This window comes from Haliotis asinina, chromosome 15 (assembly GCF_037392515.1).
Source record: "Haliotis asinina isolate JCU_RB_2024 chromosome 15, JCU_Hal_asi_v2, whole genome shotgun sequence".
NCBI lineage: Eukaryota > Metazoa > Mollusca > Gastropoda > Lepetellida > Haliotidae > Haliotis > Haliotis asinina.
In genome coordinates this window covers 2,543,566-2,568,038 of record NC_090294.1, presented here as the reverse complement: position 1 = coordinate 2,568,038, position 24,473 = coordinate 2,543,566, and positions in this window count along the sequence as shown.

The window sequence follows — 24,473 nt, the reverse complement described above, 5'->3', positions numbered from 1 at the left end:
ACATGTTGCCACTGCTGTGGTGGAGATGGAAGATGAAGATCATGAAATCACCACTTTAGAACTACCTACATTACAAAGTTCTGAGAAATATACTGACGTTCAAATAGGCCCTTTGCTAAATGATGAGCAGAAGAAGGATCTACAAGACTTGTTAGAGGAATTTCAGTCAACCTTAACGGATATACCAGGAAGGACCGACTTGGTATACCATCAAGTCAAGCTTACCTCTGATGCTCCAGTGCGGTCAAAACCATATCCAGTGCCTCATGTTAGCAAAGAACATATTGATTTGGAGATACAGAAGATGATCAAGCTTGGGGTTATAGAACCTTCTACATCTCTTTATGCTTCTCCAGTTGTCCTGGTGCGTAAATCCGATGGCTCACTTAGATTTTGTATTGACTTCCGTAAATTGAATGCCATTACAGTCTTTGATGCGGAACCTCAACCTATTCCTGAAGAGCTGTTTACGAGATTGAGTACTGGAAAATATTTCAGTAAGCTGGACTTAGCCAAAGGGTATTGGCAGATACCCCTGGAGGAGGAAGCATGTGAGAAAACAGCTTTTGTAACCACTGAAGGACACTATCAGTTCAGAGTTATGCCGTTCGGTATGGTGAATGCTGCAGCAACATTTACCAGAATGATGAGAATACTGTTAGCAGAAATACCTAGCTTGGTAAATTTGATAGACGATATTTTGATCTACACGGAAACCTGGGAGGAACACTTGAAAGTCCTCCGACAGGTACTGACTAGAGTACGAGATGCCAAGCTAACACTTAGACCTACAAAATGTCAGGTAGGACTTGGGGAATTAGAATTTCTTGGACATGTCGTTGGAAATGGTTCTCTGAAGCCTGTTCCTGCAAAAATCCAGAAAATTAGAGAAGCACCGGAACCAAGAACAAAGAAGGAACTTCGTTCCTTCATTGGTTTAGCAAGTTACTACCGCAAGTTCATCCCTGATTTTGCTGCAGTTGCTGTACCTTTGACAGACCTCACTAAGAAAAGTAGTTCTAATCATCTGCGATGGGAAGCAGCACAACAGAATGCATTTGATACGTTAAAGAGCAAGCTCTCCACTGATCCTATTCTGAAACTACCAGACTTTACAAAGACATTTTTCCTGCGAATTGATGCTTCAGATGTTGGAATTGGTTCTATTCTACTTCAGAAACATGGAGAACAATTCTTTCCGGTTGCGTATGCCAGTAGGAAGTTGTTGCTGCGAGAGAGGAATTATGCGGTCATAGAACGGGAATGTTTGGCTCTTGTCTGGTCAGTTAAGAAATTTGGGACATACCTATTTGGTCAATCATTCGTTGTTGAAACGGATCATCAGCCACTAGCTTTCTTGTCAAAGGTGAAGTTGCAGAATGCAAGAGTCATGAGGTGGGCTTTGAGCTTACAACCATACAGATTTACCGTCACATGTATAAAGGGAAGTGAGAACCATGGGGCAGATTTTCTAAGCAGAGTTGCATGATTGCATAGACATATGATCTACGGACATAACTTTCTATAAAAGAGCAAGATGTATAAAATAGTATACTTCAGCATACTATGTTTTCTATTGAGGGCCTAATGTCACATTTCATGCCCTTTTACAAAAGTTATTTGGGATGTATTTTGGTAGGGGCAGTTATCATCCTTAAGGTGGGAACATATCTCCCAAACACATCTTTTCATCCCTGTGGAAAGCATGCATTTAGCTTTCCAACTACTATTTAAGGTCAGAATAGTTTAAGTTAATCACAGTTGAATTTCACTGTCAAGGGGAATCCTTAGGAGAAGGCCTTTTTGTGAGTATGCTTTTGTTTCTTTAAAGGAAGTTAAATGAGTAATTTGTCAATTGATGGTGAAGGTATAAGAATAACTGTTTTGTTGTAATGCTTTATCTTGTACAAGTTTTGAGTTGCGTCATGGACATTATTTTCAGACGTTTATTATCTTAGATGTATTGATATGGCATATTGTTGGGTTATCACATGACTAGCAAGTAGGTATTTTGTTATTTATTTCAGGCTTAAGGGGAATTGCTCCTACATCTGATTTTATAACTCAAGTAGTAGCTTCCGTGATTCTGGAAAGTGACAAGACTTGTCATTTGTGCATCTACACGCCTGTGAACTGTTTCTGTGTTTATGGACCAGTTTCTGTCCTTGTGCTTATGGAAACCCAGTGACTTTGTGAACACTTTTCCTGTGGTTATGGAACTTTGTGTGGACTCATTATAATTGTTAGCCTTGCTATGTGGAAGCTTTTGCCTAGTTATTGTTACATTGATTGTTATCATTCTCTTGTGAAGAGTTCCTCCCCTTTAAAAAACAATCCAAAAGGAGGCTGTATGATAATAAATGTATGTAGCCTAAAAGGTTTGGTTTTCATTTGTGTCAATATGAGCTGATTATCCACAAGGTCTACTTTTGGTTTGTGACACACATCCAAGTATTCATATGATTTACTCAGACCTTTGAAACCAAGCACAAATGTGAGGTTCGAGGACGTGATCCCAAGAGCTTGGACGATACAACCCATATTTCACCGACTCTGTGACTGCTGAGTTCTTCTTTTGGTGTTTCGGATGTGAGGAAGACACAACCAGATACAATGTGTAGGCAAATGAAACAAAATCTCATACAACATAACAAGCAATAGCTTATCAGAACAGGCTTATATCATGAGTGTGAAAAGATATCTTATGTAAGTATGACATTGTCATAAAAATAACTTGTAACAGGAAAAGGGGCTAAGGATATAGTACGCCAATTACTAACGCTGACTGAGTTGTGAATATAACAACTGAATGAAATATTCGCCCAACCGCATTACTTGACAAAACAAACTCTGACATTTCCGTTGCTGGAGATGAGTAATGGCACTCTGTGAAGAAGCACTAACATTTCGTTCTCCTGAGAAATAACTCTATTTATGACATTGAGCACACTTGCCATGGTACATGCGTGGTTCCCATTTGTAACGATTTTAGCGATCACATGTTGGCATCAGTTGCTCTAATAGTCAATATTCAAGCTGCTCAACTCATGTCTTATATTAATCGTGTGTGGGCCAGACAATCCGTCTACAATCAGTGCAAGGAATTTAGCAAAACAATGATGTACTTAATGGATATCAGTGCTCTTTTATTCATTAATAATACACGACTAACAGTTTTGTTTTGATTTACTCAAAGGAATTTAACGTCTCATTAGGACCAACTGTATTGTTAAACGTGACACACAGGTCCGTGGACATCCTGGCCAGAGTTGGCCTTCAGCAACTCCTTCTTTCCAAAAGGGGCTACCGACGGCATCAGTTTGTTGACATAGTTGACGAATCTCCACCAGTTTCATAAAGTGATATTTAATCACTGGCTTGTCTGGTTCAGACTCGATTAACCTCAGACAAACATCAGACAGCTTGCTTAGTGCTGACTGTATTGTAACCAATAGAGATACGTACCACTGATAATACATTGCAACGTCTTTTGGTGTGACAATACTGACAACTCCATGCTGAGTAAAAAGGATAGTCATAAACACAACACCTTTCAAAGAGTACTAAGGCTCTGTGTCATTGGTAGGAAATATGTCATCAATCCTACATCACACCAGTGCAGTGTTATCAATCAAAACCATCTCAACATTTCACAGTGTGCACTCTTGGATCAATACCAGCAAAAAGACATGCATATGAATCCCCACAAATAACGTGTGATGGAGCAAAATACGCCGTTACAATTGATCACAGTCAATCGCTCCTTTACAGGACTCGTGAAAGAAATCATTGTAAAGAGGTGGAATAGAAACTGTTGTCGATAATACCCCTGTTTTGCCTGGAACTCACAAGTGACTAAATGTGCATCTTAACTGAATTGAACCGTGTATAAACTTGCAGCTGTGTAATTGAAATGTCATTTATCTCGTCCGGGAGACAATCCAGTTACTGAGTCAGGAACTGTTGAACGTCTTCACAGGGGCTCCTTCAACCCAATACAGCTCCCGTCTAAGCAGCTAGGTTAACAGTCAAATACTCTCAAGCAGCCAGTGTGTGCATACGAGGATACGGACTGCTTCAGGATTGTGATCGGAAGATACCTTGGTTTCGCATACTACAAATACACAGAAAAATAGAATTATGTCTGTCTGTTTGTTTAACGCCACGTAAATAGGGGCGTGATACCTCAGCTATATGGAGGGGCTACTGTAGATAATCCAGTGTGAACACGACCATCACCCCACTGACATAATGAATATCAACATACCCAAACGGGATACGGGTGAATGCCTCAACCAACCGCGCCACACCTCTTACGACATCTAGCCCGGATCTTCATGAGAGAACAAAATACCGACTAGTATGCTAGTAGGTCGGTTTAGAAATACAGTGTACTCACAATGCCAGTACGTAATAGAGGACCAATGCAGATTCAAGAGAAGTCAAGTTACAAACGAAAGATGGTAATATGTAAGAACACGACAGTATTCATAACAATATACTCTGCCATAAAAGTGACGCATAGGTTATAGTGATGTATGACATTTCAAATACTTTTCAAGCTTGTCAGATTGTTCTGATTTGGCTGCTGCAATGCTCGTTTGTATACTTGGAAAGAATGCAGCCTGAAAACACGCATAAGGTTACAGTTTCATTTTTCTTATTTTGAGGGACGCGACACTTAAGGGTATATTCTGAATAATTCCTTCATCAGGTGAACGAGATAGCTATATAAGAACATGTGAAACACTAACACTGATCGGGTCACAAGGAAAACCTTGAGTTGATGAATGGTAAGGGCCTTGGGAAAATAGAAGCCAGTGATCTTTCCGAAACAATGTTACACAGCAGAACTAAGTCTTTTAGACAGTCATTGGTGATGTGTCGCTGAATCAAAGAACGTGATCATGCCTCGACTCTGTGCTGCACATCGTAACATTGTCAATGAACACCTGAAGTCTCAGTTTGTCCTTGCAGGTTTTCCTGGCACGTCAACTGCCGGAACAACATCATCTGCCTCATCTGACATGAAGCCAAAGGACCCTCTATACTTAGACAACGGGTACCATGGTGCACCCTGCAATTCCGGTATCTGCTAAAAAGGTGGCGTGTTAGGCTCGAACCGTGTTTTCTGTCTCACTGTCGCGACGGAAGCCATGTGTTTTGACGCCGAAATGAGCGTTTTGTCAATAATTGTGTCGCTCAAGCTGACCGTGAACGTGTTGTGAATACCATGGTGTGAGAAGGCATATCCTAAACGCAGTGATATAACCGTCCGCTCCTTCAGGGCAGTGTAGCTGCCATGCAGTACAGAGACGAAACCTTAATGATTCACACGGTTCCTATCACTGACCGCCATGCCAGAGGGAAGCGTTCCAGCAAGATAATGTCAGGCCCCATGCAACTATTCCACATCTATAAGATGAGAATATAACAGCGTTCCCAGGACATTGTTTTACTTTTACGTTAGCCAGGTGGAAATAAAACAACGTGTTTCCTTCTGAGAGGGAGTATTCACCTCGCAGTCACAGCGCTGAAGCTGCTGAACAGTGCAAAATTAACGATCTTCGCAAATTGGTGTAATGTGAAAAGGCTGCATATATTTTGTATTTCCAGAAATATCTCTGCTAAATTGGGCTAATCTATGATGGCCTAGAAGCTTTCAGAATAGTCTTGTGCTCCCAATTCATATTCTATTACTGGCACTATCGCTATGTAGGTAAACAACATTACAAATGTCTATGTCTAATTTTAGGGATTATTAAGGGACCATTCCTGTGTTTCATATGAATGCTGGCATTGTGTCCTGATTTCCTTAAAGGCAATCCGTATCCGTATCTGTGTCACACGCTTTTTCGTCTTATTTGAGATAACCGCTTGAATTCCCACCAGTTCTAGTTTGGTCATCAAAGCAAACCTAAAGCGTTCTGCCAGTCAAGTACTGTGAACAGAGCTGTAATTCGACTTGCAACTTAAAACCGACAAGAGTAATGCACTACGTTGTCTTTGTCAAGACTGGCAGGCTGTCACTTCTCTCACAGTAAAGTAGTTCAGGAAGACTATTTACCTCTCAGTTTATGCCACAAACCGTAAGTTAAACTACACACGCAGAGCGGGGCTGACAGAAACTGCGACAGTTAGTGCCATATATTTCGCCATTGATGTGTGGGTATCATCCTGCTCGAGTCATTATCCCTCTAATGACCTTGGACAACAAATTAAACTATTGTAGCATTGGCTTGAACAATACATCGACCTATGCTGTATGTGCTTGAGCAACAAATTTACACATGCTAGCACGTGCTTGAACAGCATATTAATACATGGTGCCATGTGCTTGAAGTACAAGTTCACAAATGGTGGCTTAGACATGCCTGGCTGTCAGATGTAATGATAAGCAAGGTGTACATATTACTAATGAATTATCTAATTGTTGTAGGGGAGAAACAGTTAATACTTGGCATCTTTTGTTCGTTCGCTAGTTTGCTCGTTCTTTCATCCCTTCCCCTTCCTTCCTTCGTTCCCTCCTTCCTTCTTTCGTTCAATGCCACATTGTCCTGTGTTAAAGGTATATGACGACGGTCTGTAAGTAATCGAGATTGCACCAGACAATTCGAGGATTGATATCATGATTATCGATCTGTACCAGTGTTAAACAATAACACACACAAACTTAGTAGCTGATGGGACTCTCGGGCATCTTATGCGTCACAGAAATTGGTAACATAGATCTTCTAGTCATAAGTCCGAATCCAAGACTCGCATGATAGGTGGATTTGTGGAATCACACTCAAGGTTACATTATCAAATGGTAGCGACATCAGGTGTCTGTAAAAGGCGAGCGCACTCTGCCCCATAGGTGGGATGAGCCGTAAAGAGACGGTAAAGCCAAGACTCCTCACAAGTAAGGCAAAGGGTTTCGTCCTCTCTATTTACCGCAGTTTTGGGAACGGGCTCTGACACCTCTCTATTTTACGCCTGATATGACTGTCCTAAAAGACGTTAAAAACACATATCCACTCAAACTACCATGATCCTAAAGAGACTACAGCGGTACGACTGTCGCAACGAGGATACGTATTCACAGACAATTACCCACTGAGAACTACGGCCATTGTTTCAATTGAGGCACTGGTATTGTAGATGTACACGTTCTTAATAATTACCGCCCAACTCCCGGCCTGTCGGAATCACCCTAGTGTCATCTGTAAATATCAAGGGTACATTAAGTCGCTCGCCAGGTTCCAGGGTCGAATCAGGTCAGTTTTGTCCAAAGTTAATTGGGTCATTAGAGAATGGGTGACCAATGTGTGTACCGTCACGGCATACCAACTATAGTTTAAATTAGTCCCTGCCCTAGAAAGTAATTTAGTTGTGTTTCACAGAATACAGTAATTTTCATCGGCAGCCATTAATATATATCATTCTGTGATGTCTGCATAATCATTCTTAGCTATATAGTAATTATTCGTTATGTCTATTAAAAGGGCAGTCCTTGTGTGTTGACAATAAATTATTAATGATTATTCTGAAGACGCAGCTTATAGTTGAACAAAAGTGTAATCTACTTTTAATCAAAGGAGATGTTAGCTGTACAGAAACGATAATTGTTGCACAAATGGATTTAAGCTGTTAGAAATAATGAATTTACAGCATATAAATAGATTAAGAAACGGAACTGAACCAACTGTTAACCAGACGAGATATATAAAAGGTGATAATTGTTACTTTAGGTAAGTAGTGCTTTATATTAACAGGCTAAGATGTTCTATTACATATATGTGTTGTTTCTTTGTCCCCATGTTGCATCGCCCTCCGTCGTTGTAGATGGTTTGGTCAGACAAAGGGTTGATTTAACCGTCGATGATATGCGATCCTCCCATTTCTGCTCCCGTCTCCATCCAGCCCTCACACAGAGGTCTCCCACAGTAGGTTATTATCCCGACACACTTCTGGAACTCCTCAATCATTAATCCTAGCATGCACCAAATCCTAATCTCACATACGCACAAAATCCCATTCACAATTTTACGTACACATGCTCACGCATGCACGCACACTCACGCACGCACGCACACACACACACACAAACGCGATCATTGCTCAGCAGACCAGTGATTGGTTACGGTTGTCATTAAGAAATGCTTTTTTTAATTAATGTACATGTAGGCCAGTTCAGGGCGAATTACTTGATCGCGTGTACGGCTCAAACCCTGATGAAAATGATGGACCGCGCGTCCCAAGGTGTTTCAGCAGTCTCGTGTATTTGGCAGTCCCAGGACTTCACCCTCACATACAGAACCACTGCTCCAAGGGAACCCCAATTAATTACTTTCACGGGTCCTCACAGCAAATAGGAGGGGTCTGTGCCGTAATAAACCGGTGTTGTGTAGAGCACTGAAATTTCTGATAATTACTGTAAATCTCAGGGAATATATATTAATTGTCAGGAATTGCGTCCAGTGATCATTACTGTGCGTCCCTAGGGTTATCTTCCTTCCTGCGTCCAGTTCATACATGTGTGTGTCCCGTCAAATCCTGATATTCCCCATTCAGCGTTACGTGACTGAAGAAATAAGCTAACATGACGTACATAGCACCCATACTTATGTGGCCTCTGTTGTGCTTGTGAGTGTACTAATGGTCCGGAGTTCCACTGCTCGCCCGTCACATCCTACCCTTCAGGTTCAGAGGTAGTCCTTTTGACTGAGCTTCACCTGTCACGCACGAGATCTTAGTTCGATTTTCCATACAACTAATATAACACGATACGTTTAGTGCGTACGTTTGGGGGAAGAAAGGTGACAGCTAGTCGGGTTGACATTTCTTTAAAAAAATATAACACGCACATTAACCGACACCGAAAATCTTGACCGGGGCGAATCTTGCATTCGTACGGACCATTTAGCCTGTCTCATAGTCTCTACAGTCTAGCCCTCCCTACAGTGCTAAGGCTCTAAACAAAGCAAGTCTACATTTCCATAGGTTCTGAATCTCTGGTCTTCCTGGGGCTCCTTTTCAATTTATCTGAGTTAGTTTGTTACTATCAAAATTATATATATTGAGGGACTAAACATACGGACCATTCTAGATGATTCTAGCAAACCAAAAGAATGCAACTCCGAATGTTCAGGAGAAGGAACTGTGTTTGTGAACGTAGAATATTAATATCCGCATGCGTTTTTGTATCTGAAATACGAACATTCGCGCAAACACTCTTGACTTCGTGAAACACGTGGAGTTGAGCCTGCTAGAGGTTTCCCCGATAGCAGTTTTTAAAACAGTTTGTTAGAACTTCGGACGGGAGCGATTCCAATTTGTATGTGTAAGACCATCCTCGATATCTCCAGGGTATACGTTCCGTTAAGTCTCCACTATACCCTGGACGCATCTACGGCTCTGTCCGATAAATTTATTACCTCCCTTGACTGTCTTTTGATCCAGTCAGGTGTCTACGCTGGGAAGTTGAGCGAACCAATCACAACTCACTTTCGTTTTTTTAATTATCTAACCGATTATACTTGGCAACAGAAACCATGCAGAGGTTCTCTGGAAGAGGTAGAAGACTTTCTTGCATATGTTGTTTTAGAGTTTCGGACCTGTCAATTTGTTTGTATGATTTCCCTAAAATCTGGGACGCACTGCGAGCAAACCTTTGCAGTTGCGACCGCTACCTTTGTTGACACTGGCAAGCTCAGTTATAACGGTGGCCTAGCTGATTGGCTACTGTGAGAAGGCGGAGTCAGCAAAGGGAGGTAATAAATTTATCGGGCAGAGCCGTAGATACGTCCAGGGTAAAGTGGAGACTTATCGGAACGTATACCCTGGAGATATCGAGGATGGTGTAAGACTGGCGAGAGTTGTAGCAGCAGCAGCAGCTGTAGTAGTAGTAGTAGTAGTAGTAGTGGCAGTGGTAGTTGTAGTGGTAGTTGCAGTGGTAGTGGTAGTAGTGGTGGTAGTGGTAGCAGCAGCAGCAGCAGTAGTAGTAGTAGTAGTAGCAGCAGCAGCAGATGTAGCAGTAGTGGTAGTGGTAGTGGTAATGGTGGTGGTAGTGGTAGTAGTAGTAGTAGTAGTAGTAGTAGTAGTAGTAGTAGTAGCAGTTGTAGTTGTAGTTGTAGTGGTAGTAGTAGCAGCAACAGCAGCAGCAGTAGTAGTAGTATTAGTGGCAGTGGTGGTAGTGGTGGTGGTGGTAGTGGTGGTGGTGGTAGTGGTAGAGGTAGTGGTAGTAGTAGCAGCAGCAGCAGCAGTAGTAGTAGCAGTAGTAGCAGCAGCAGCAGTAGTAGTAGTAGTAGTAGTAGCAGTTGTAGTTGTAGTGGTAGTAGTAGCAGCAACAGCAGCAGCAGTAGTAGTAGTATTAGTGGCAGTGGTGGTGGTGGTGGTGGTAGTGGTGGTGGTGGTAGTGGTAGAGGTAGTGGTAGTAGTAGCAGCAGCAGCAGCAGTAGTAGTAGCAGTAGTAGCAGCAGCAGTAGTAGTAGTAGTAGTAGCAGCAGCAGCATTAGTAGCAGCAGCGGTGGTGGCAGCAGCAGCAGCAGCAGTAGTAGTAGTAGCAGCAGCAGCAGTAGTGGTAGTGGTAGTGGTAGTGGTGGTGGTGGTGGTGGTAGTGGTAGTGGTAGTGGTAGTAGTAGCAGCAGCAGCAGCAGCAGTAGCAGCAGCAGTAGTAGTAGTAGTAGTATTAGTAGTGGTGGTGGTGGTGGTGGTAGTAGTAGTAGTAGTAGTAGTAGCAGCAGCAGCAGCAGCAGCAGCAGCAGCAGCAGCAGCAGCATTAGTAGCAGCAGCGGTGGTGGTGGCGCCAGCAGCAGCAGCAGCAGCAGCAGCAGCAGTAGTAGTATTGTCTCATACTGTTGTTGGCCATGAAATGCTGTTCCTCTTGTATTTATGTCTACATGTGCCACGTTCATTATCACAAAGGTTAATACGACTGTCCATAATAACAGACTTAAATGCCTCCTGTCTGTCTCTAACGATAAATATGACGTCACATTATGGTCACGATCATTGTATTTCTGACAGTCAGAAAGACAACCTGTTTTTTTCTGAATCGATTCGTAGGAAAGGGTCACAAGGTTTGACGTTTTATCATTTTGTACACCGTATCATGAGGAAATGAATGATGGGGAAAACCAAGCATCAGCCATGGCTGCTTGACAATACAGACTGAGATTACGATTATTGGGAAACTATTACTGTTCCGAAAAAAGCGCCACAACCCCGGGTTATTATATCGTTCGATTAAGAATAGCTGATTGGTTACTTGTTATTTCATGGTCACTTTACAGTTCAGCATATGTAATGCCCAGTCTTCATTGGGTGATGTTCATCTGTGGCTGAAAAATAGTCTTACTGAAGCTGGGACTTGTATTTAGTCGTACTTGATGCGCTAGAGAGTGGCCTGACTTAAGGCAATTAAACACTTTAGAAGCAGTAGTAGTAGCAGCAGCAGCAGTAGTAGTAGTAGCAGTAGTAGCAGTAGTAGTAGCAGTAGCAGCAGCAGCAGCAGCAGTAGCAGTAGTAGCAGTAGTAGCAGCAGCAGTAGATAGTAGTAGTAGCCCAGCGTACAACTAATGATTCCCTGTCTACCACCCTTTATCTCCAAACTTGATCACTGTTATTGTGCCTCACACCTACAGGTTTATACGTGTATCTTCTACTGTCACTAACAATGACGAAAGTGAGAGAGTGGGGGTATGGAAATAGTCGTCATACAGCTCAAAAACATGAATAAAGAGTCCATGCAATCACCAGTCCACATGTGTAGTGTTACGTGTCTAGTCTAAGTGACACCATGTTTTATGAGCAGCTCAAATGGCGCAATCGCCGATGAAGAGACAACTGCTCCAGGCTGTTGATAAAGTGGATTATCAAATCTATCTTCATACAGTTTAATATCTCCTTTTATTATATTTTTAAAGGTGAAATGCTTTAAATACTGATGAAAATAAAAATGATGTTTTCACTGAGTAGAATATCACTGTTGCTTGGAGCTACTTTCTGATTAAAGAGTTACCTCCCCTGCCACAGAGTTGTGCCCCTTTGTTCGTCTGCTAGAAACATGGCTGAATTGGACATAAGTAAATTGCTTGACATTAGAGAGGAAAAAATTGCAGAAGCAGTTGAGAGTATTGACTTTAATGTATTACAAGAAGGCAGACAAGGTAACAAAAGATTTTGTTGGGGCAGTGGATACTGGCTACTGGATGACAGTATTATGAATGACCAACGACCTTATTGATGTGACGTTTCGGTGTAGGTTCTAACAGTTATCAAGCAAGTGATGAACACCATAAGGATGAGGAACAGATATACACGCTAGAGGGGATGTCTGTGCAGTGAAATAGGGAATTAGGAGGCCAGACACAATCCCAATACATCGACTTTGATAAACGTGTAACAAATGATGCCTGCGGAGTACATACCTCCAGCAATACTACCAACTCAACAGAGATCAATGTATCTCATGTATACATACTCATCATTCATAATCCCGCGCTTAAGTGTTCGCTTCACTACCCCCTTGTGCATTTTGCAAATACTCACACACACACAGAGAGAGAGAGAGAGAGAGAGAGGAAGAGGTAAAGACAACAGGAAGGGAAGGGAGAGATACAGGAGAAATACCTAAATACGTACGTACACACACACACACACACACACACACACACACACATACATACATACATGCAGAGAGAGGGGAGGGGGTAGGAGAGTTGCGGAGAAGTCAGATTTTAGGCAGGAATGGGGTGGAATGGGAATGGATTGTGTGAAAACAAGAAAAAAATACATTGTACATGATAAAATTACATATAACGCTATGTCATCAATTTCTCAGTGCGTGTTGTGATTCTCCAAGGAAGAATCACTGAAAGCGAGATGTGCAGGAGGAACAGACAAGGTAAACGCGAGCCAGTGATGGAGAGGATAGTACTTAATACAATAGGATTAACAGTGGGGAATTACATATTGCTTCTATCCTGTCACAGCGGTTCTCGATGACACCCACCCACATGTTCCCACGGGCTTCGTCGTAAATACGTTACAGCGCATCACTCCTGGAATACGGCACGCACAGTCGATGATGTCGACGTTCCCGACGTCTCAGTTGGAAACATAAACCCCATAAATCATTCTATTTTGAAGCGTTTAAATAATCCTTCATTTGTGCCCAAGTCTCACTGAAGGTTCTAGTTTTCTTGACAGCCAAGTGACTAAGGCGCCGTTGCTGGACTTTTCGGGTTTTAACCCCTGCCTTGTCAGGATTTGCTGGTGATACGAGTACGGTTTGGTAGTTTTCTCAAAACTCAAAACTTTCGAAAAAAACTGTTGATAGTTCTTGATCAGAATCAAGCTCCGTTTCATAGACTGACGGAGTGAACTCGTGCCATCTTGTTGGCTCCTCTCCAAATCCAAGTATCACGCTGCCGTAACTGTTGTAGCTCACTCACTGATGCTTTTAGCGATTCGTTGACATTCGTGTAACATATTGTCAGATGTAAGTCATGTTATGGGATACTGAATCAGTGGTGAAGCAAGGCGTGAGTGAATGAACGTCATCTGACACCGCAGTGAATGACAGCGTGAGCACCTTTCAAAAACGATGTCTGGCGCATCAAGACGAGTTACTTCTTTACCTTTACCTTTACAGGGACCGAATTGATACACTGTTGCGTGTTGACTGATCAGTTTAACGATAGTATGAGGACATCTCAGCCCGGGAGAGAGAGTTTGGCCGGCGATCCCTGTTCAGGTCGACCTACTTCCGGCACCGTGCTAAAGCGCCTTGAATGGGTCAGTAGGAGTAGTGCTTCATGAGTATTTAAACGTGTGTCACAGGTTCACCGAGTGCTATCGATTGGAAACATGATGGTCAAGTGACGCTATCACATTTAATGCGATGTTAATTTTCTTTTCATGCTAGTATTTGGAATCATTGACAACCGCGAATATTTGACAAGACTTACTCAGTCAAAGGGAACCATCTCGGCAAACTGTTTTGTCTTCCATCAAGATCAGACTGCTGTATTGGAATGTGGGTGTTGTATTGGAATATGGGTACACGCTAATACCCCATTCACCAGACTCATCGGGTGTTTTGTGTGTTTGTTTGTTGTATAACGCCGAATGAGGCTGACCTTTGAAAAATCTATATGGATCAAACAATCATCAGCATCGATTTACTCAATTCCTCTGACATGTGTCAAATAAGTCAGCCACACTGTCCACCCGATCTGGTTATTGCCTTTACGATAGGCCGATAAGCATTGGTTACAGAAGACCAGGGGCCGCATTTATAAAAAATAACAAAATTCTTAGTTTTGCTCCCTAAGATCACCCCAAAAAGTTCTTAGCTAAAAGTAACTCTTGAGAAAATTCTTAACTTTAGGAGTGCCATGGGAGGTATAACCTCGACTGGGGTGGGCAGCTGTTCATAACGCCTGGCACTGGTTTATATGGCCATCTACCGCCTGGCACAAGTATTAAACAACAGCACACAAATAGGTCATACTAATTCTTAAATAGCTTCAATGACACGGGAATGCCGTTTTATATCGTCTTAAAACACAGAGTACTTCTACTAAAGAGCTCTGTAAACCAATGGTGAAAACTGAAACAAGAAAGTTCTACCATGCAGCAGATAGTGCATTGTCGATGTCTCCACAGCTGTCTTAATCAGAATATATGATACATTCAGGAATAGCCTGAGCACAGAACTATAAGAACACCAAGCCATCGCGTGAATTAAAACAATGAAAGCATTTAACGTGTGTGAAACGTACACCAAAGACGTAAATTGTTTCCTAATACGTGAGTCTAACGTTTCATATCCTTACGCTTCTTCAAGGTGTTCATTTAAACGAGCTTGTCTTCTTTAACCGCCTTAAGAATTTAAGCAAGGGTTTTCCGTTTGTAAGCATATTCCAGACCCACTGATACCTATCGACCATTGTTCGGGGTTACACGGATATAACGTACTGTTTGGTGTTTAAGTGACATCAGATGCTCGGCAACGACAGGCAAATTCTTATCACTTTACACCAAAAGGGGTTTATATCTGATGATAGTCAAGATGGTATTCTATCGCACTGACAATCAATAATTTGTTGGCCCGTGTTGATGTCACCTCAGATACTGAGTGAGTGAGTGAGTGAGTAAGTTGGGCGGTTTTAGTGTTCATGCTAGCATAGTTAGCATGATAGAGAGCGATCCAGTGACACATTTTGTTGGAAGCGCCCGTGAGGATCACGCGAGGTGAGTGATCAATTGCCATACTACCTGTTCATCACATATTCATTAAAACTTCACCCACTTTCACAGCATGGCAAATGTGAAACTGAAACTTAATATGAAACACCGTACAGTGCATTGCTCTGCAATGAGCCCCGAGCTATGTATAGGTCCCAAGTCTCTGGTGGCGAATGAGTGTTTTCTGTTCGTGTCGAGAGAGCTATCGTATTCAAAATCCAAACTGTCAGCGTAAGAGATTCAACAGCCTCCGTAGGGCGCCAAAAGAGGGATGCAAATTATATCAGGAATGGATCCCTGAAAACACCAGGTGATGCCACCAGGTGTCGGGAAATGGCAAGCATGTCCTATTTTATGGGTATTCGGACATACTTTTTCAATAACCAGCTTGTCATTGAATAAGAAGTTGTGAAATCTCCATTTGGAATTCAAATCCTGGGATAGCATCGTATATCACTGCCTGGCAATGTGTCGTGCGTAGTGTATTGCTCTCACGTCTACATTAACACTTCGGAAATGACTCTACCAGATTTCGGCCTTGATTAAAAAGGTTCAGAAACAATGAGACGGTAATAACTGAATAACACGGGCATCTTGTGACTGTGAATGTAACTGACAGTTATGTATCTCTTAGATTATTAAGGCATCAAACATATATATAATGCAGTATTATATTAGAGTTTGTTGTTTCCAGGGTTTTCTGAACGTTTCTTAGGGTCACAGAAAAGAATACGTTCTAGTGTGGAAATGTCGACATTAAATAGTCCCTTTTAAAATGTCAAAGACACAGTTTGCGCTCTTCATAAATAAACTAATTATTATATTGCTTACTCTCGCATGACTACTCTATGGGTATGTTTGTAAAGAATGTGTTTTGCTGGCGTGATCTGGATACGTTTAATCCAACCTGACAAATTCGAACTGATATGCAACAGCTATCGAGAGCTGCGATGTCGACATTGGAACCGACGCGCTCACCACTTCCGGTATTGTCCAGCACAAAGGAAGGAATATCAACTACATGTCTGTATGTAGTGAAACGTTAATTCCTTAAACATAATCCGTATATGGTCATGTGCAACCTTCACAGCATGATGTTTATTATAGGTGTCTGGTTGTGTATATTGTCTTCAATATTTCTCTAGATTTCCAAAAGCAACAAAGGTAACAATTTATTGCATACATCTCACCCTAACATTTCTTGTGACCTTTAATGTATTTCATGCACACGTCCCTCGATGTTTCTTATCATTTCTAACATAATTGTTCTGTCCAGTTTATAAACGCTTGGGGGATCACCTTGCTTCCAAAAATATTTATTTGGCGTTGATGACTGACCTCAAGTGTCCCAGGTTTGTATTTGATTACAAAGCCTCCATGTTGATATTTAGCTGATGTAGCATTCCTAACAACTGCAGCAAGAACCGTTCTCTAGAGATCTAACCAGACAGTTATTGATACTGTCTGTTGGAAACTATTCTTGAGTCAGGGTGTAGACAATTACACTAATTCGTTTTTCCGGCTATTTCTGTTGAAATATGAAACAGTTTTCCAAATATCACTCTTCTATTGTTATATGGCGGTGAGCTTCATCATTTAGTCTACGTTGTAATTGTATTGCATTGTTTTCGTTTGGGATTCATAAAATTCAGTTTTGACAAGGCTTAGTTGTAAAAAATATATTTCGATGTAATGCTGGCAAAAGTTCCTAAATTGTGATGCTTTGGGATTCAACTGGTGACTAGTCCACAATGTAGTAGTACTTTCCAGAGGGTATTTAGATAATGGTATTGGGCAGCTGCGTGCCTCTGTGGTCGGACATTGAATCAAGGCCAGAGGTTGTATGAAGAGCACATGTTCAGACTAGATATCCAGACTATCTGGGGACCTTGGCCAATGTTGCTGCTTGGGGCAATGTTTTATCCATGACGTCACTGCTTGGACCATTGCTATTGTATATTATTTAAGTTCTGCTGCTGAGCGTTGTAAAGACAATTCGATGTGTACTAATTGTAATAACTCTTAACAGAAAATATGTTGTTAATTATTGCAATTGTTTGTTGCTTGTTGGCATCACATGGAACTTTTTTGCGTACAGTGTTCATACGGAAATGGAAAAATGAGAATATTTTTTCGGCCCTGAACGCTCACGCTGTGAGCTGATTATGCATCACTTTCACATTTGCCTTGACGCGAACTCCCTCACAAAGTAAAGTCGATTTACAGACTCATAATATCATAAATTAACCGAGCGAATTAAATATGTATTCCTTCCTGGACTGGAAGTGGCTCCGTGGTCCTGTGGTCCGTGACGTTTAAGTGTACCGGCTGTTTGAAATAGTCATGTGGCGCCCTACTCATCAGAGTTAAATGCATACTCGATACCCACTCTGTTCATATTAAGAGCGTCAGCAATAAGGAATATTCAGCCGCTATTATCCACCAATAACAAAGTCGAAGGAAGGTGAGGACGATGCGAACGCATTACAGATGTTGATTTAAACAAAGACCTGTCTGAGATATGCGTCTTTTTTAAACAAAGTGTCCAGAAAATATTGAAAAACAAAAACATAACATATTCTGTATTCCATGTCGATAGCAACGTTTCATAACAAATCCTCACACCGTTGTCGAGCTTCAGATAACCTCACTCACTCGCCTACCGATATGAATTCTACAGGAACGTCCTAGAGTGATTATATTGGACTGACCTTATAAGTTAAAGATTGAATAGATGAATATTGTGTTACGCCGTTTCAGGAATTGTCAAACATTCAGTAACCAGTTACTGTAAAATCAACATGTGTGAAAGATAAACCGTGGCAAAACTATGAAACAAATACAGTATACAATATCAGTGATGAATCACAATTAAATAGGAACTGACCATTTTGCTGTAACGTATATCACAAACATAAGTTCCGTTAAAAATGATCAAGCTATGAATTTAAGTAGAATACTGTTTAAAGTAGACGCGATGCAGTAATAAAATTATGTTTCATGTATGCACTGACCGCAAAGTTTAAAGCAGGTGTTTCATGATAAACTAGCATTTACATGGAATACACATCGCCATCAAAAGGAAGGAATTGAGAATTGTCCTATCGGCTGCGTCGTAAACATCATCTCAACTTCGTCTGAAAACATCATCTCAACGACAGTTGGCGGTGATATGGGCGCCATTTATAGTCGGTTGCATACGGTGTAGCTTGTATGTGATCTGACTGGCAACAGTGATTGACGTATTGCCTTATAACTGGCTTATAATCAGTCTAATGGATCATACTGTTGATGTTTGTAAAAAACTGACTTTTGAAGAATGGTTTGCTCATTGTTTCCTTATTTTATTTGCGATACCGTGTTTACTTGCCAGAATATTATCAGATTTATTATGAGGAGGGATAGACTGCTAAATTGTCTGGTCTCAAAATACTTCTCATGCTTTGTTTTGTACATTTGTTTCATGCTTTTAAGTTTCACAGTTAAAAAGAGCAGAAAGAATGTGTGAAAAAATTGTTCCTGTAGTTTATTTGCGACATCATGAATGCGTATCAGACTATCCCCATGTACCGTAAGATGACACAGACGGTATTGAGATCATTCACACTTATTTTTCTGAGTGAGTGTGTTTAGCTTTACGCCACACTCAGCAATATTCCAGCTATACTGCGGAGGTCTGTAATTAATCGAATTTGGGCCAGACAATCCAGTGAGCAACCATCTGGACAAATGGGAACAGATGACACGTGTCAGCCGAGTCAGCAAGCTTGACCGCCCGATCCCGTTAATCTTCTCTTACAACAAGCATAGTCGCCTTTTATGTCAAGCATGGGTTACTGAAGGCCTATTCTACCTCGGACTTTCACGGGTCCTTATTTTTCTGGACCATGTAAACAAACATGACGTGTTGGGGTATTTATTTCCGAAATTCACAGCTCTTCGAGTTTTTGCTCCAAATATTATAAGAATGTTCATGAGAGGGGTCAGCATCGACACATTGTTCTGCCTTTTTGGTTTCTGCAATCATTACTGAACCACTGTTTACCTGTACGGATAAATGTAGATGATCTTGGAAGAGTTTTAAGGGGAATGTTAATGAGATACTTTAAAACTGATTCTATAAGGTTATTGACATTATGGTATGACTCAAACAGACGGTTATCAGTACATAACTTCTGGGATAAGGTCCAGTGGCTTTACTGTAATTCCATCGAGAAATCGAAATTTCTTCATTGGCGTTGGTCATTATATATGCGTGGTTAAACTTGGATAACAGTCTGTAATGCGGGGGTTTCGGGGCGTTTTAAGTTGTTAAACCCGTCAGTGAACTAATGCTCTACAGATATCAGGGACGCATCCATCCACGAGAGAACGCCCAGGGGGAACTGAGGACATTCCTGCGTGAGCACCCTCACGTCTCAGCGCTTCACATAAGCACCGTGCGAACAACTCGGGGGTTTTATTTGTCACCTCAGCAAATACAGCTCGTCAAATTTCGAAAGAGAATATCATTTTTGTGTGCTTGGAATCAATACTTGGAGCAGATTTACCTCGTTTAGGTATTAAACTTACCGTTAAAATGACATGTACCTCAAGCCATCCTATCGTTCTGTTTGTTTCTCTTCTGCAACCTCAATGAACAAATGAGAGCGTGGAAAGCAAAAAAATCAGCTGTTTTTCACTGATTGTGTGACTATTTTAGGAAAATATTAAAACTTAGATGACTAAGTTGTCATTTATTAATGATGAAGATCAAGTCGTTTTGATAGAGAACAATCTCTCAATAAAACATATGAGGAATGATCAAAATGGCTGACTGTGTATTTCATGAGTGTGTAGGGGAAGAGTATGTTTTTCTATATCAGACCTGGGCATGCACTTCCACAGTCACGGGGAAAATTGAGATGACAAATCTATATGATATTTCACGCCGGCATTGTTATTAGTGGATGGAGAGAGATGGTACCATCTTTATCATCCAGGGGAACCCATGTTGAGGGTTGATATCGGAGGCATACGACACATATGTGGTACAAGTAAACGTAATTATAGTAAATATAATTATGCCGTGATGTCTCGCGAAGACAATGTTATAGCACCCCAGTCAGTTGTCAAGTATGTTCTTGGAGGTATTACGGGTACAGTGAGCGAGGTCCCTACGGGTACAGTGAGCGAGGTTCTTGCGGGTTCTTACGCTGATTATAATACATTCCAGCAATATCATGGCGTGGGGCCACCAGAAAAGAGCTTACACGTGACGGTGTAGTGAGTGAGTTTAGTTTTACACCGCACTCAGCAATATTCCAGCTATATGGCGGCGGTCTGTAAATAATCGAGTCTGGACCAGACAATCCAGTGATCAACAACACGAACATCAATCTGTGCAATTGGGAACAGATGACATGTCCCAACCAAGTCAGCAAGCCTGACCACCCGATCCCGTTAGTTGCCTCTTACGACAAGCATAGTCGCCTTTCATGGCAAGCATGGGTTGCTGAGAGCCTATTCTACCTTCATGGGTTCGTGACGGTGTAAGGAAGATACAGTTAATACACATTTTTGTACGTACATACATTGTAAGATGTGTATTTTATCTTTGAAATCAAATAAGTTGTTTGAACTGAAGCTGTTTTATATGTGTTGGTTAAGTAATTGTCATATTCAGCTAAAATATCAATTTCATTTATGGAGCCTATAAATTCACCACCCATTCCAATCAGTGATGCACGCCTCGAGTGAGATTTGCTGGAGGACATCAAGTAACTTAAGCACACAAAACGACACTTATTCGGTGGTATTCTCGTTTTATATGTATTGAACTGGAACAAGTGGTCCTAAATCAAAACGGTTTATCTAACCAAGCTTTCCAATAACATATTTTTGAAAATGTCACACGCTTTTTATTTTAATATCTTTGAAATACTGTAAGCCTTTGTGCAGGAGATATACATCTCATCGTACGGTTGTTGAGTGTCAGAGCCACATTGAAATTACTCAAGAAACAATTTGGCGTTGCTTTCACATATCACATGGAACAGTGTTTGATGCAGACATTGCGATTCCGTGATCTTAATGGTATTCTGTCGTAAAGATACGACAGGTGTTATGTTGGCTAAAAATGAAATACGCAAGATAAGATTTGTCGATACGTATTTGATGCCGTATCATAGTCGTGTTTTATGTTTTTGGGGGTCTGGGATTTGCTTTCAAACTTATAACTATAAACACATTTTTGCATATATTTCATTGTCTGTGCGTTCATTTTCTAATTTGTCAGTTTAGAGGTAATGTATGTTCATTACAATTCACTCAATTCATTTAATATATTAATCCATATTAAATATATGAATGTATGTCAATGTACTAAATGTATTCATTCACTTAGTTTATCAATTCGTGTTAAATATACCATGACAACTTCAAAATTTACCTATAATTGGCTACAACCATGTTGATCCTATATGACGATATGAAACTGTGAGTAGTCAGACAGCTGACAGGTAAAGCCAGATTTATGGATGTCAGCTTCTTTATTGTGTATAACACGACGTTTCGGAGTGTGTACTTGCTCCTTCATCCGGTGAACAGTAGGCAGTGCCAAGAGGGGTATGTATGTAGAGGCGCTACAAAGAAAACATGTTTAACAACGTTGAAGACTGCAAATATAATATAAACACGAGGCCAGTAATGTACTATAACAACATGGTAATTGGCTTGATGGAATACAACACAAATGCGAAAAGGCCAGTGATGCGCTGAAAAAACATGAGGAGGCCAGTGATACACTAAAATAATATCGTAATGATGGGGTTGAGAATACCGAAAATAGTGTGGAGGCCAGTTATGCAATACAAACAGATGTGGGAAGAACATAGGATGGGAAGTGTGTTTATATCAGTGGGTCCCAAGCACATGGTAAGTGGATTCCTTGGGCATGGGACCCACTGAGTGGGTGACTGAGCAGGTTAAGCGGCTGACTTTGTATGCTGATGATTAGGCGCCTGACTCTGAGGTTGTGGGTTCGAAACCCAGATGGGAAAAAAGCATCAGAATCAGCACTCTATCAAGAAAGTGTAATCCCAAATATAACATATGTTAATACGAATCGTCAACATGAACATTCTTGGAAGCATAAACCGACAATATTTCATGGGAACTTAGGGTATATCTTGTCCTTTAACCTTTGTGACGTATACTAACATTACAACCGGAAACAGATGACATCATGTTGGCAAAGCGGTTGGACAAAACCTACCACGTGGGTACATAGAAGACAACTGGATGGACGAGGTGAGTTTACAGTAGGTCTGTACACTCACGTATCTTAATGCAAGGGAAAACCCCGACAATGGTACAGACAAACCCGGGCATATAACAAGGAGTAGAACCCTCGATCATCGTGTCGAAGGAACGCGACTCCACACAGCGTGGCACAGACAACTGTGCCATCCCTGCATCACACGGAAGGCGAGCTGATGGTACGGAGATTAATAATGGGAAATCATCCCGATAATTTAGTGTACGTCTCAAAATCGATTTACAATCATTATTATTCGGAAGAAGATATTTTGCATATCTTCGTCTTTTTAACATCGTCACGTGTATATCAGCCAGGCTGCTGACAGGCAGCAACTATACACTCGCTCCGGAATGATTTCCGGACTGTATGGAGAAGAAATATGAGGCAACGCACTGTTGTAATGTTCTTCTTATGCTACAGAGATTTTTCAAGTTTGCCTTCTTTGCTACTAAGCAGACCCTAAGGAAGCATCAGCCTGCCCAGAAACAGACCTTAGGGACACAGCGGATAAGATGATTACCGCCTCTTGCAGTGAGATATAAAGCCAGCCGCGTCTGTTCCATATTTCGACACGGCAACTGGAAGATGTGGATGTTCTCAGTATTGCTTCATGTTAAGCGAAACAAGACGTACGACAAAGTCTACTTTAACGCTTTGTTCCTATTGACCATATACTTCTTACTAATTGTAGGAGCTTTTAAACTAAGTAAATTGTTGGATCGGTGTCTGTGTTTCGTTTTCATCTGTCATTTCATCCAGGTTAGCCACACAGCCAGGTGTGTGTTCCCATTGTGTATGATGTGCTTGGACCTGACAGGTTTATATAGTGTTCCATTAACCGAACTGATGACAGGGGTACTGGGGTGCTGTCACAAGCATGGTAGAAGACGTATACTGTTTGATGTCAGCTCTTGGGAGGGATAATGGGTATGAGGAATGACGATAGGAGTATAGGATGACCAACGTCTAGCAAACGGGCAAGTGTGGACTGGAACGGTCTATTATGACATCGATAACATGAAGTCCAAGGGACACTACGCAGAGAGAGACGATGCAGTGTCACAACCACCGTACCACCCCGTTCTCTTGAGTGGATGAGTAAGTGAGGTGTTACAAAAAATGCAGTGACATCACAGCAGGAGGTGCCATTATTTCCATGTTGGTAATCGCTGAGTCTTATTTCAAACTCCCATCTGTGCTGCGCCGTGCAGTGTGCGCACTCGTGGGGTAAAAATGTCCTTGTAAAGCCTTACACATACAAACATACTAACGTAAATAACCGGGTACTAGTTAAACATGTCTACAATCAGTAATGCCTGTGTAATATCAACCTATACAGACACTGTACATGATACGGACAGGGTAAACGATGGCTATATAAAGAGATTACACTGATCCAAGTGTGGTGAAACGTTTGGTACAATAACAGCCTGGCATCGCTTTAACAATGGAACGAGAGTTAGCTTCCAGGTCTGCAGGCAAATACGATGCAAGCTCTGTTGAAAACGCTGGATGGTTTTGTAATCGCACGCAAACACAAAATTGTGCCATGAAATTTTGATAGAGTAGAGCAAACATTTCAAATCCCCGTGGAACTGTGGGTATCGGTTTTGTTTGATTATGGTCAACCGGTACCCTTTAAATATGCGTGGTTAAACTTTCTAAACAGTCGGCCCCGCATGTTTACTTGCAAAACCCTGAAGTAAACTATATCTTTAGATTTCAGAAACATTTCCATCTAATAAAACTCTCCCGAGAGAGATGATTTATCTGGAGGCGAAATCACCTTCACGTTTCAATGCGTCAAACTCTCATGTAAATAAAACGATCAGTGTTTGATCTGTCTCCATAGGAATACAGAACGTCAATTTTCGAAATAAAGTGGGTTTTTTTCACACAAAGTCAATACCACACAGATAATATGTCCACACCTGCC